The 15,910-nt window shown below is 36.2% G+C and overlaps 1 protein-coding gene across 1 annotated transcript in view; it reads left to right on the top strand.

Annotated features, from left to right (window-relative positions):
• LOC148939796 (uncharacterized) overlaps positions 1 to 15,910 on the top strand; it is a 145,976-nt gene that overhangs the window by 85,657 nt on the left and 44,409 nt on the right. The window lies entirely within an intron of this gene.

A 15,910-nucleotide genomic window follows, 5' to 3' on the forward strand; every position in this document is an offset into this window, starting at 1 on the left:
ATATGATTACTTAAACTTTTTCTTAGATAGTGAACTAAATTGACTGAAAAAAAAGGAAAAAGTTACTTAAGCCAGATTATGTTATTACCTAAATTTTTTTTAGATAATGAACTAAATTTGCAAAAAAAAATAATTAGGATATTTCTTAAACCATATTATATAATTGTTTAAACTTTTTCGTAAATAATGTACTAAATTTGCTAAAAACAAATTTTAGATTATGATAGTACTTAAACCAGATTATATAATTGCAGATTATATAATTACTGGCAAACTGGAATTATTTATTTTAAATTTTACTCCCCTAGCATTTCTGCATCCAGGGCAAATGCCCCCTCTGTCCCCCTCTAATTCGATCTGTAACCTTTAAATGGAGCTCCAAATTGCATTTCGGGTGAAGTCTTTTTTTGGTACTTTCCAAGAATCTCGTAGTCACGCGAGAAGTCAAGTTTTGTTAATGCTAATGAAATAAAACAAAATAGGATAAAATACAATAGTTTAGAAGCAAATTTAGGCTATATATCTGAAGTTTAGGGGCGGGGGGGGGGGTTAAATCATAGCATATATTAAATGCGTTACCTAACCTAACCTAGGTACCTTTTTTTGCCCACTCAACCCCCAAAAAATAAAGTTTAAATCTTTGTCACGGAGTGAGCAACACCTCACAAGGCAGAGAAAACCTGTTTTTTTATGTAGCATTTCGGTCTTTCTCGATGCAGTCTTTCTCGCGTGACTACCGGATTCTTGATAAGTACCCTATTTTGTATTATACGGATTCTCTTCACATCAGTTTAAGACATCTGCCTACAAAAAAAGAATGGCAGATGGGTCGTGTTCTGAAAAGACACGTTATTTTCTTAAAATAATGTATTTACTGGAGTAATTTTTCTTTCGAGAATTCACTCGGAGGTTATATTCACGAGAATTCACTCGGAGGTAATATCGGAGGTTAGCTATACTGGTCAGAAACATTTTAAACTTTCATAAACCTATTGTAAATACTCTTTTATGTTACGGGTCACGTTCAGAGTTGCCAAGATGTTACAATTATCCAAATTTGCGTGTTACACAGCGATTTCCGGTGATACAGTCAAAACGTTGAACGTAATAGTGCTAAAATAGCACTTTCGTGCTGCAGGGAGCAACCCTGTTCAGATAGTTAACTACAAGATTAACTTTTCTCTAGCCCACCTCCCTCCTGCCCCGGAAAAAGGAGTCTGGCATTTATGGGCTGTGATATTGGAATGGGGAAGATAGTCAATATTTAAGCAAAAAATTATTGGAGATTAGGTTAAAATTAAGAGAATATGGAAAAATCGTAAAAAATATCGGGATCCAATGAGCCTGATTTTTATTACAGAATCTAATTTTTAATACGCTATTTTAGGGTCAAATTTAAGGGAGCAATTTGCGACAAGCTGGGTCTTAATGGTAATAACATTTCACTCGTGACTATCCAACGGAAAAGGAAGCATGCTTTATACACCACCTAGTCGCAATTGTCACAAACATTGTCTACAAAAGCAAGTTTGAAAATTAAACACTTTTACCGTCTTAATCGATTTTCTCAACGAACTATTAATAATGAGGTCTCACCTTTGCTTGTGCAAGATTTTCAGTAATTCTTGAAGTTATTTATTTAGTATTTAGCTTGAAGCTATAAAAACTGCAAATATACTAAAGATACTGCGAATACTAAATAAAACAAACAAAACTGCAAGTTTTTGAAAGTCATGAGTGAAATAATTTGAATTTAGTGGCCAGAAAATACTGGCCAGAAATACAAGCGACTTGTGGCCAGGATTTGCTTTCCAAGTATAGGAAATTCTTGCCTTCTTCCGAATATATCGTCTGGCAGCTTTCCGCTAGTCATGAATATAATATGGAAAACTAAGTTGGTTTTGCTAGCCAGCTGAGAAATAACGCCCTTTAGTAACGCCACTTTCGAAGTTCCGCAATTTCGTAAATGTACTAATGCAAAAATTTCATTAAATGCAAAAATTTCGTACTATTTTATTATTGATGTGATGGTTAAAAGATTACTCTGTGAAGTCTGAATACTCTTGGCAATCTCTTGGCAATCTGAATACTCTTGGCAATCTGAATGCGCAAAAAACTCAAGGTCTATTTCGTACGGTCCAAAGAGAATGGGAAACTTAATCAAGTTCCCACGCTCTTTGTACCCTACTATTTCTACTGACAACTCATTGAAGAAACACACCGTGTGATTTCCACCCATCGGTGCAAGCCCACCATCCACCCCATATCGTTAAGGCCACACTATCTCTTCCTTCCCATATAATTCCCACTTACCTTAAATATTCCCTTGTGACCCCTTTTAAAACCATTTGAGGAAGACCTATGTTTTGTTTAGCCCCAGCTAGAGGACCAAAAAGACCAATTTTAGCAAATTATCATTCATAAAACGTTTACCAACTATCTTGACTTCCCTTTTATTATTGCCCTAGGAAATGGGTCCAAGCCACTGTTTTTGTTGTTTCTATTTGATCAAACTAGAACCTAAAACGACAAAGTTGTATTATGACTCCTTCTACAGACTTATACTGGCCTATAGGTACGGTCTTACGAATCTATTAGGAGGGCTATGAATATGTGATGTTTATAGAACAATGAAAAGAAAAATTATTTGTAGGGTGCTCCTTTCCTGGTTTCATCTTCCCCATATGTGTGCTGTGATGCTTGCCCCATCTGTGACAAGCATCCCATATCCGTGAGGACAAATCCTTTGTCCGTGATTGAAATCCTTTGTCCATGATTGAAATCCTTTGTCCGTGATTGAAATCCTTTGCCCGTGATTGAAATCCTTTGTCCGTGATTGAAATCCTTTATCCGTGAGGACAAATCCTTTGTCCATGATTGAAATCCTTTGTCCGTGATTGAAATCCTTTATCCGTGAGGACAAATCCTTTGTCCATGATTGAAATCCTTTGTCCGTGATTGAAATCTTTTGTCCGTGAGAACAGGGGTTCGAGTCTGGTGTCACTGGTTATTTGGTTTGGAATAGGGTCACTGCCGTGACTCTGTAAGCTCAGTCAGATTCAGCCAAGCTCTGAATGGGTGCCTGGAGAAATCTGCGGAAGGTAAACAGGAAGGGTGCGCGAAAAAACAGGATGGCTAACCCCCAATCCCCCTTTGCACGTCCTGGCTGAAGGGCTATGAAACAGAGATCAGTGCCACCAGTAGGGAGCTTAAAGTCCAGTGCCTTATTCCTTACCTTACATTTTTATTATAACAACAAAAGCCGGAAGTGGAACTAATGCTATAGATCCGGAGGTTGCTTTTATAGTTTATATAAGGATGTTGCTTCTAATAGAGGTAAAAAGTACTTTTTGTTTTGTCTTTTTTTGTCATAAGTTTTGCTCTGAACAATGATTATAATGTCGTAACTTCCAGGTTGGCTTAAAAAATATATGCTCAAATTTTTGCAATTTTGCCAATGATTTTCACAATGAACCAAATTAGCTTTTACTGCAAAAGGAAGTGGAATATTAATAGATAGTGCACCTTTGAAATACACATACTCGCTTTTTATTTTAATGAGCCAAATTACTAGTTATAAGGATCATTGTGGTCTTTTTTAGAAGAATGATTTAAAATAAAATGTAAGGGATGGGGCACTAGACTGTACATTCTCTACCAGTGGTGTTGATCTCAGTTTTTGGCCCTTCAGCCAGAAAGTCCAATGAGGGAGTGGACTGGAAACTAGGCAACCTGTGCTTCATACCTCCCCTGTGGGCTTACCTCCCCCGGATTTCACCATGTACCCATTTAGATCTAAGTCCACTAAGGGTCGCACCAGTGACCCCTGTCTGAAACCAAATAACCAGCAATATCGGGATTTGAACACCCATTCTGAAGGACATAGGATTGCAAGTCTAGCGCACTAATCACTCAGGTAGAACAGAATCAAGAATTTAAATCCTCCCGTTTTTTTTTCCTACGGGGCCCGAATTGAAAGCCTGACGTTTTAGCTTGAATAAATTGTATTCGTTGCGAATTAGTTTTATACTTCAATTTTCATGTGCATGATAAAATTTGTTAAATTCTGCATTTAATTTTCTTTTGATCTGCAGAAGACCTAGCTTCGCTCTTTACTTTTGTTAAAAAAAAGCTCTTTTATATTTAATGTTATGGAGGAGGGAGTAAAAATGGAGGAAGGAAAAGGAGGAGGAAGGAAGAAGGAAGGAAAAATGTCCTGACATTATTATCAAAATCCTTGACACTCTTTTCAAACAGTTCCTGGTAAAGACCTGTAAGTAAGGAGTTACGCTGTAAATAGTAACCGAAAATCCAAGAGATATAGTATTGATTACCATAGATACATCAAAAGAATTTAATTTATATGCTGATTCCAAATATATCAAAGTCCATTAAGTTTAATGTTAACCATCAAGAGATAAGAGCTTGATTCAATTTTCATGATTTTTGAAAAAGGGGGTAAGACCCTCAAAAAGTCTTGTGATCTTAATGAAAATCACACCGTCAGATTCAGCATTTCAGGAAACCCTACTGTAGACGTTTCAAAATCCTGTATACAAGAATGTGGATTTTTACATTTCTTGCCAGAAGAAGGACACAGATGCGTTTTTTCCCCAGGGGTGATTATATTGAACCAGTGATCCTGGAAGATCGGGAGAGGGCTAATTTTACCGAAAATCAAAAGATCTTGTGCCCTTTTTAAGTGACCAAAACATAGGAGGATAGCTAGCCCCCCTCATTCGTCCCTTTTTTCTCAAAGTCGTCTGATCAAAATTTTGAAATAGCCATTTCGTTCAGCTAAGTCGAAAGATCTTATAACTATGTCTTTAAGGATGACTTTACCCCTCAAAGTCCACGGGGAAGGGCTGCAAGCTGTGGACTTTACCCATTGTTTATATGTCCATTTGGAAATATTACTCATCATAGGTGAATTATATTGAAGATTTGAGGAATATAGTGAAATTTCGAGGCTTAGGAAGACGAGAGGTCTGAATTGTTCCTCTACGCATGGGGCCTCTCTGGTATAAAGAGTGTTACCTAGTACAATAAAAAAAAATTTATCGTAATTAGCGACTGCTACTTTCACTCTCTTCACTGCCATTAGTTTTACTTGCTACTGGAACGTGGCATTAGATTGATTTACTTTACATTGATAATGAAGGATCTACTAGATGTGATACTCTCATAGGCTTAAACATTTCTTATCATTGTTAGTACATTCTAAGACCAAACTGGCTATATATGAAGTATGAAACCAAGAGAGAAAAGGATATAATAATGAAAAAATAAAATTAAATAGGTGAGAAAACGAGGATTTTGTCAGCAAGTGGCAAAATATGAAGAGGAAGGAACAATGTAGTATTTCGACAAGAAACTCCGTCAATTCTCTTTCAGTGCTAAAAAAAAAAAAAAAAAAAATGAGAAAAGATACTCAAGAAGAGCATCTTTTCTCATCTTGTCAAGTTTACTTCGGAAGGTTAGATTTTGTTTGATTGATTTTTTTTCTGTTTTCTTAGCACTGATGACGACTTGGCTGAGGTCCTTGTCGAAATATTTACTTGTTTTTCGTCTTCATATTTTGCCACTGGCTGACAAAATTCTCGTTTTCTCACCTATTTAATTTGATTTTTTCATTTATTATATCCTTTGCTCTCTTGGTTTCATACCCTATCGTTGTTAATTTCATGGATGATTTTAACTTCATTAATAACAACACCTTATCCGGACCGAAAGTGTGGATTAAAAGTGCATTTGAATCAATTTAAATACAAAAGAATAGTACAAAAAAATGCTTTTAAACAAATTCTATTTTTAAGACTGATTTAGCTAATCATGATGACAAAAAAATTGAAAGAAATTGAATCCCTAAATTGGGTGAAGGCCGAGGAATGTATATATTAGCGAGTATTTATAGAATTTACGCAAACATTTGTTATCAACAAAATGAATGGTAAGATACAATTCATCTCAATATTTTTTGAATTGCTGTTTGTGTAGGGTTTTCCCCAGTTTTCGTTGGGCATTTGTGGTATTTACCGAAGAGTTTGGTACCTATTGTTAATTTCAAGGATAATTTTAATGTATTTATAATGTCACTCGAACCACAGCAAATGAGTAGCCTAAGAAGATATCCGAATTCAATTTATGCTTTTCAGGGTCATCGAAAAAGTGACCAATTTATAAATTGTTAGCAATGGAAGTTTCTGGATAAATATACAGGTGTGGGTGTGGTGTCTTCGATAAAATGCACTTTCTTCCTGCGTTGTATGCACTTTCCCGAGTGCCATTGTATGCATCATGGAGTGTCACTTGCTCCAAAATGTGTTTCAAACTTCCAACACACTTTATCTCTTTGCGCGACGTGCAGTAATTTTTGAACCAAGCTTGACTTACTTCCATCACATCTTGTGCTCACCATCTAGCGTAATCAATTTTCGGAAACAAACCATCCTTTGGACGTTTTAAAGTTCAAATGAGTGTTTAATATTTTTTTAAGGTTGAAAATTTAAGCTCGTATTCACATGCTTAGTTGTTGATGTCATTAGGACTCTCGCGAGCGGTGGCTGATCCCGGAGACAATTTTTTAAGGGTTTTTCTTAATTTGCTTCATGTTAATTTCTAAATTTTCTTGAAAGCGTAATATTTTATTTTCAAGACTGCTTCAGTTACTTTCTCTGTTTCTCTGGGAAACAGCACCAGTAGTATAATTTCCCTGGGTGGTCAAGTACTACCGTGAGGTTTTTTTTTTTTTACCAGGATTCAAATGATTCAACTCTTAAGTGGTTTTTCAGCAGCTAAAACAAATTTTTTTTGGTTAGGTTTCGCATTTCCAGCGAAGCGTTAGTTTTGCTCAAACCTTGTTAAACAGGGAATTATTATATGTCAGTTTGTTTACATCGGTTTTGTAGATATATATTTAAGGCCGTAACCGCCATATTTTTTGTTTGGGATACAATTTTTTTTTACAAAATGTAACAAAATTTGTATATATGCATTTTCGTTACTTTTTAACGAGTCGGATAAAAATTTCGGGAGAGGCTTCAAACAGGGTACCCCCCCCCCCTTCCTGTATACGGCATTATTTGTGCGTAGGAGGATTTTGCATTTTTGCTGATTCTGTTTCCGTGTTCGGCTCTTATGCCTTCTAGCCTTAACTTAGACCTTAGTTCCTCTGTAACCATTATTGGCGTATAGGGTGTCGACGAAGAGAGCTAGAGAGCTAGACGACTGGAGACCAATCGTCTTCAATCGTCCCAAAGCGATCCTGCAGCGGTGACATCTTCCATTCAGGAAATAACGAGGTCTCCAACGTCCTCAGATCTAATTTAAAAGTTGGCCGCAAAGTGTTCTTTGGACGACCTCGTCTTCATCTGTCGCTTGGTTTCCAGTTGTAGGTTGTCCGAGGAAGGTGGCCTTTTTTTAATGCGGAGTACATGTCGAAAGGAAATATTAAAGTTGTGTTATAGAACATATCGGATTCCTTCTGTTAATTCTGAAAAAATTTGATCTTCCTCTTCGACACCTTAGTAATTTGGGTACTGTTTCGCTTAATGGTACACACTAAAGAAGTCAAGTTTGGTTAACGCTAATCAAAATATGTAATATAGGATGCTTATATAATAGTTTAGAAATAATTTTGGGCTATATATTTGCATTAGGGGGGGGGGGGGTAAAGCATAGCATATATTAAATGCGTAACCAAACCTAATCTAATCTAACCTAGGTACCTTTCCCCCCTCCTAAACCCCAGAAAATAACAGTTTAGATATTGTAAATTCAATGACAAACCACGCTCTTCGATCAGTTTATATAACAATTACCCGCTTACGGGCCTCCATCACGGCATTCATTCGACTTATAGCCGTTGTGTACCATTAAGCGAAACAGTACCGTAATTTGTAATATTCCTCCTAGTGATATGAAATTCAAATCACTATAAGCTGAATAATAGGATTCCAATTGAGTTATCTCGGCAATCTCAACGGAAGAAAAAATTAAAGATTGTTTTTTTACCTGTGGTGATGGAACACAAGGATCGAGATATATTAATTTTGATTTTGTCTTAGTGGTGTACTCATGTTGAGATGGTCTGTATATCCCTCTTGCCTAGCACTTCTTCATATTGTATGGTTTGTAATTTTCATTAACCAGGATTATTTTCGTTTTCGTCATTATTATCAAGAGGTTATTATTCATTTTGTTAGTACACCCAACCTCTTGAGTTCCGCTCTCCGTCGGGTTAAGGTTTTTTGTTGTATTAAGCTGTTTAAATCAAACAGTTGAAATAGGCTAAGAAATTAATTCCTTTATTTTTGAGTGTAAACAGCTGCTGCTAGTAGTAACCTATCAGGAGGTCCCAGTCAACACCACTGCTGCCATCTACAATTTAGTCTAACGCCGACAGGTTATAATTTATTCAAGGATTATCGATCGAGTCTAATGGGGGTCAAGGTCAATTGATTTGTTGTTGTTCGTCCTCTTACCTAACCTAACCAAGAAATTGATTTACATAATCAAGGGGAATTATTGATCCAAGAAAGGGAATTTATTTGTTGTTTCTAAGGGGAATTATTGATTCAAGAAAGGGGAATTTATTTGTTGTTTCTAAGGGGAATTATTGATTCACGAAAGGGGAATTAGAAATGACATCACTTGTTATCTTGGAATTATGCGGGAGTCTAAAGAGATAGAAAAATCCTTTGTTAAATACGGCTTCTTCGATCTTTAGGTCACAGAGATAAATTAATATTCTATCGAAACCATAATAATGTAGCTAGGAACATCTATGAGATGAAGAGATTAACGTGGGAAATAGTTTCCTAGGAATTTCAAATGTGACAGCGCAGGGATGCCAAAACAAAAGGAACTTGATTTACATAATCGGTGGGGGAATGTATTGATCTAGGTTAGGTTAGGTTAGAAATGATATCACTTGTTTCCGAGGAATTATGCGGGATTCTAAAGAGATAGGAAAATCCTTTTTTAAATACGGTTTCTTCGATCTTTAGGTCACAGAGATAAATTAATATTCTATCGAAACCATAATAATGTAGCTAGGACCATCTTAGAGATGAAGAGATTAACGCGGGAAAGGGTTTCCTAGGAATTTCAAATGTGACAGCGCAGGGATGCCAAAACCAAAAGGAACACGCAGAAATTACTTTTAGGGGATTATTTGGGCCAAACCGTTTGAGACATTTTAGAAGATGATTTAGGCACAACCGTTTGAGGCATTTTAGAAGATGATTTTAGAAGATGATTTAGAAGATGATTTGGGGTGAAACTCTGTGGTCGTTATAATACACAAGTTCCAAATGCCCCCGAGCCCCCCAAGTGCCCCTCCCCCGTCCCCACATTTTTTTATTACTTTTGATTCTATTTGTTTGCATGTTTGGGTTGATGTTTGCAAGTTCAAGAATTTGGCATTGTTAGTTGTAATGTCTATAGTGTCTGTCTTTCTCTGTTTGTGTGTCTGATTCTATTTGTTTGCATGTCTGGGTTGGTGTTTGCAAGTCCAACTATTTGTCATATTTGATTTGTGTGTCTGATTCTATTTGTTTACATGTCTGGGTTGATGTTTGCAAGTCCAAGTATTTGTTATTGTTGGTTTGGATGTCTAAAATGTCTGTCTTTCTCTTTTTGGGGGTATGATTCTTTTTATTTGCATTTCTGGGTTGGTGTTTGCAAGTCCAAGAATTTGTCTTTGTTGGTTTGAAAGCCTAAAGTGACTGTCTTTCTCTGTTTGTGTGTCTGATTCTATTTGTTGGCTTGTCTGGGTTGATGTTTGCAAGCCCAAAAATTTGTCTTTGTTGGTTTGAATATCTAAAGTGTATGTCTTTTTCTGTTTGGGTGTTTGATTCTATTTGTTTGCATGTCTGGATTGATGTTTGCATGTCCAAGAATTTTTCTATTGGTTTGAATGTCTAAAGTGTCTGTTTGTGTCTCTGTTTGTGTGTTTGATTCTATTTGTTTGCATGTCTGGGTTGATGTTTGCAAGTTCAAAAATGTGTCTTTGTTGGTTTGAATGTCTGAAGCGTCTGTCTTTGTCTGTTTGTGTGTCTGATTCTATTTGTTTGCATGTCTAGGTTGATGTTTTCAAGTTCAAGAATTTGTCTTTGTTGGTTTGAATGTCTAAAGTGTCTGTTTTTCTCTTCTTGTGTGTCTGATTCTATTTGTTTCCATGCCTGGGTTGATGTTTGCAAGTCCTAGAATTTGTCATTGTTGGTTGGAATGTCTATAGTGTCTGTCTTTCTCTGTTTGTTTGTCTGATTCTATTTGTTTGCATGTCTGGGTTGGTGTTTGCAAGTCCAAGTATTTGTTTTTGGTGGTTTGAATGTCTAAAGTGTCTGTCTTTCTCTATTTATGTGTCTGATATTATTTGTTTGCATGTCTGGGTTGTTGTTTGCAAGTCAAAGAATTTGTATTTGTTGGTTTGAATGTCTATAGAGTCTGTCTTTCTCTGTTTGGGTGTTTGATTCTATTTGTTTGCATGTCTGGGTTGGTGTTTGCAAGTCCAAGAAATTGTCTTTGTTGGTTTGAATGTATAAAGTGTCTGTCATTCTCTGTTTGTTTGTCTGATTCTATTTGTTTGCATGTATGGATTGGTGTTTACAAGTCCAAGAATTTTTTTTTGTTGGTTTGAATGTCTAAATTGTCTGTCTTTCTCCGCTTGTATGTCTGATTCTATTTCTTTGCATGTATGCGTTGGTTCTTGAAAGTCTAAGAATTTATCATTGTTGGTTTGAATGTCTAAAGTGTCTGTCTTTCTCTGTTTGTGTTTCTGATTCTATTTGTTTGCATGTCTGGGTTGGTGTTTGCAAGTCCAAGAATTTGTCTTTATTGGTTTGAATGTCTAAAGTGTCTGTCTTTCTCGGTTTGTGGGTCTGATTCTATTTGCTTGCATGTCTGGGTTGATGATTGTAACTCCAATTATTTGTATTTATTGTTTGGAATGTCTAAAGTGTCTGTCTTTCTCTTTGTGTGTGGCTGATTCTATTTGTTTGAATGTCTGGGTTGGTGTTTGTAAGTCCACATATTCTTCTTTTTTTGTTTGAATGTCTAAAGTGTCTGTCATTCTCTGTTTGTGTGTCTGATTCTATTTGTTTGCATGTCTGGGTTGGTGTTTGCATGTCCAAGTATTTGTCTTTGTTGGTTTGAATGTCTAAAGTGTCTGTCATTCTCTGTTTGTGTGTCCGATTCTAATTGTTTGCATGTCTGGGTTGGTGTTTACAAGTCCAAGAATTTGTCATTGTTGGTTTGAATGTCTAAAGTATCTGTCTTTCTCTGTTTATGTGTCTGATTCTATTTGGTTGCATGTCTGGGTTGGTGTTTACAAGTCCAAGAATTTGTCTTTGATGGTTTGAATGTCTAAAGTGGTTGTCCTTCTCTGTTTGTGTGTCTGACTCTATTTTTTTGAATGTCTGAGTTGGTGTTTGCAAGTCTAAGAATTTGTCTTTGTTGGTTTGAATGTCTAAAGTGTCTGTTTTTCTCTGTTTGTGTGTCTGATTCTATTTGTTTGTATGTCTGGGTTGATGTTTGCAAGTCCAAGAATTTGTCTTTGTTGGTTTGAATGCCTAAAGTGACTGTCTTTCTCTGTTTGTGTGTCTGATTCTATTTATCTGATTCGACGTACGCGCGCGTACGTAGGCTAACCTAACTTAACCTAACTTAACATAACCTAATCTAACCTAACTTAATCTAGCCTAACTTGACCTAACCATACTCGCCGGAAAATCCCCGCAGGTCGACTTTATATTTCTCTCTCACTATGCATGCTTGCGGCTGTAGCAAAACGCACGCACGCGTATGTAGGCTAACCTAACCTAACTTAATCTAGCCTTGGGCTTGCAATCACCAACCCAGATATACCAACAAATTGAATCAGACAGACAAAAAGAGAAAGACAGTCACTTTAGGCTTTCAAACCAAATAAAGACAAGATCTTGAACTTGCAAACAACAACCCAGATATGAAAACAAATAGATTCAAACACTGATACAGAGAAAGACAGACAATTTAGACATTCAAACCAAAAACGACAAATTCTTGGACTTGCAAACACCAACTCAGACAAGAAAACAAATAGAATCAGACACACAAACAGAAAAAGACAGATACTTTAGACATTCAAACCAAAAAAACAAATTCTTGGACTTGCAAACACCAACCCAGACATGCAAACACATAGAATCAGACACACAAACAGAGAAAGACAGACACTTTAGGCATTCAAAACAACAAAGACAAATTTTTGGACTTGCAAACACCAACCAAGACATGCAAACAAATAGAATCAAACACCCAAACAGAGAAAGACAGACACTTTAGACATTCAAACCAACAAAGACAAATTCTTGGGCTTGCAAAAATCAACCCAGACATGCCAGCAAATAGAATCAGACACACAAACAGAAAAAGACAGTCACTTTAGACATTCAAACCATCAATGAAAAATTCTTGGACTTGCAAACACCAACCCAGTCATTCAAACAAATAGAATCAGACAAACAAACAGAGAAAGACAGACACTTTAGACATTCAAACTAACAATGACAGTTTCTCTTAGTTGAATACATCACCTAAGACACGTAAACAACTATAATTATAGAAACAAACAGAGAAAGACGTTATCTTTTGTAATTCCAAACAAAAAAGACAGAAACTTGAACAACTGAACACTAACCATGATGCCTAATAATAAAGATTCAGACACACAAACAGAGAAAGACATACACTTTATATGTTCAAACCAACAAAGACAAATTCTTGGACTTGCAAACACCAACCCAGACATGTAAACAAATGGAAACAGACACAAAAACAGAGAAAGACATACACTTTTGGCATTCAAACCAACAAAAACACATTATCTGACATGGAAAAAAATGCCCAGATCTTCGAAAGGATACAATCAAACATACAAACAGAGAAAGACAGACACTTAAGATATTAACACAAACAAAGACGAATATTTGGGCTTGCAGAAATCAGATCAGATCTGTAACCGAATAGAATCAAACACACAAACAATGAAAGACAGTCACTTTAGGCATTCAAACTAACAAAGACAAATGCTTGGACTTGCAAACATCAACCCAGACATGCAAACAAATAGAATCAGACACAACAACAGAGAAAGACAGTCACTTTAGACATTCAAACCAACAAAGACAAATTCTTGGACTTGCAAACACCAACTCAGACATTCAAACAAATAGAATCAGACACAAAAACAGATAAGGACAGACACTATTGACATACAAAACAACAATGAGAAATTCTTTGAATTGCAATCACCAACCCAGACTTTAAATCAACTAGAATGAAACACCCAACAAGATAGGGTCAGACAATTTGGACATTCAAACTAACAAAGGGATATTCTAGGACTTGCAAACCTCACCCCAGATATGCAGACAAATAAAATCAGACACACAAACTGATAAAGACAGACAGTTTAGGCATTCAAACCAAATAAAGACAAATTCTTGGACTTGCAAACATCACCCCAGACATGCAAACAAATAGAATCAGACACTCAAACAGAGAAAGACAGACACTTTAGAAATTCAAACCAAAAAAGACAAATTCTTTGACTTGCAAAAGACAACTCAGACATGGAACCAAATATAATCATACACAAAGACAGAGAACGACATACACTTTAGGCAACCAAACCAAAAAAGACGACTTCTTTGGCTTGCAAACGCTAACTGTCGCGTGCAATCATGAAGAACCAGACAAACAACCATAGTGACGACGAACCTTTATGCGTTCAAACCAAAAAAAGCAACTTTACTGGAAAGCACATATCAGCATCGACATTCACAAAAGTAGGAACAAAAACACAAACAGTGAACAATTTTCACTTGGGGCCTACGAAACTGCAAAGAAGATGACTAATGAATGCCTGATTCAACACGTATCTAACGGATATTTGACAAAGACGTCAACTCAAATATACGTAGATATTTTTGGAACTCAAAAAAACAAGAACCAGAATTTGGACTTGATAACATCAACACAGCAAAACACAAAAATACAATCAATCACACATACAGAGAAAGACAGACACTTTAGACATTCAAACCAAAAACGACAAATTCTTGGACTTGCAAACACCAAGTCAGACATGCAAACAAATAGAATCAGACACACAAACAGAGACTTTAGACATTCAAACACCAAAGATAAATACTTGGACTTGTAAACACCAACCCAGACATGCAAACAAATAGAATCAAAAACAAAAACAGAGAAAAACAGACACTTTAGACATTCAAACCAACAAAGACAAATACTTGGACTTGCAAACACCAACCCAGACATACAAACAAATATAATCAGACACACAAACAGAGAAAGACAGACACTTTAGACGTTCAAACCAACAAAGACAAATTCTTGGACTTGCAAAGACCAAACCAGACATGCAAACAAATAGAATCAGACACATAAACAGAGAAAGACAGACACTTTAGACATTCAAACCAACAAAGACAAATTCTTGGACTTGCAAAAACCAACCCAGACATGCAAACAAATAGAATCAGACACACAAGCAGAGAAAGACAGAAAGTTTAGACATTCAAATCAACAATGACAAATTCTGAGACTTGCAAACACCAACCCAGACATGCAAACAAATAGAATCGGACACATAAACAGTGAGGGACAGACACTTTAGACATTCAAACAAACAAAGACCAACAAATACTAGGACATGCAAACAACAATCAAGACATTCAAACAAATAGAATCAGAAAATAAAACAGAGAAAGACAGACCCTTTAGACATTCAAACCATCAATGACAAATTCTTTGTCTTGCAAACACCATCCAGGACATGAAAACAAATATAATCAGACACACAAACAGAGAATGACAGACACTATAGACATTCAAACCAACAAAGACAAATAGTTGAACTTGCAAACACCAACCCAGACATGCAAACAAATAGAATCAAACACACAAGCAGAGAAAGACAGAAACTATAGACATTCCAACCAACAAAGACAAATTCTTGGACTTGCAAACATCAATCCAGACATGCAAACAAATAGACTCAGACACACAATCAGAGAAAGACAGTCACTTTAGGCTTTCAAACCATCAATGACAAGTTTTTGAACTTGCAAACCTAAATCTAGACATGCCCACATACATATTCAAACAAGAAAACATTCATGGACAGACCCTTCAACCATACAGACCAACAAAAAAACATATTTGAGATTGTAAACACCAACAAAACATCAAACATCAACCCAGACAAGCAAACACATAGAATCAAACAACTAAGTAGAGAAAGAAATAGACACTTTAGAAATTCAAACCAACAAAGACAAGTTCTTGGACTTGCAAACATCAACCCAGACATGCAAACAAATAGAATCAAACACCCAAACACAGAAAGACAGACACTTTAGACATTCAAACCAACAAAGAAAAATAATTAGGCTTGCAAAAATCAACCCAGACATGCCAACAAATAGAATCAGACACACAAATAGAGAAAGACAGACACTTTAGATATTCAAACCAATAAAGACACATTCTTGGACTTACAAACATCAACCCAGACATGCAAACAAATAGAATCAAACACCCAAACAGAGAAAGACAGACACTTTAGACATTCAAACCAAAAAAGACAAATACTTGGACTTGCAAACATCAACCCAGACATGTAAACAAATAGAATCAGACACACAAACCAACAATGACAAATAGTTTGGCTTGCAACCACCAACCCAGACATGCAAACAAATAGAATCAGACACACAAACAGAGAAAGACAGACACTATAGACATTCCAACCAACAATGACAAATTATTGAACTTGCAAACATCAACCAAGACATGCAAACAAATAGAATCAAAAGTATTAAAAAATATGGGGGGCGCG

This window comes from Artemia sp. Qi Xiang Cuo, chromosome 20, assembly GCF_049724085.1.
Source record: "Artemia sp. Qi Xiang Cuo chromosome 20, ASM4972408v1, whole genome shotgun sequence".
Lineage (NCBI taxonomy): Eukaryota > Metazoa > Arthropoda > Branchiopoda > Anostraca > Artemiidae > Artemia > Artemia sp. Qi Xiang Cuo.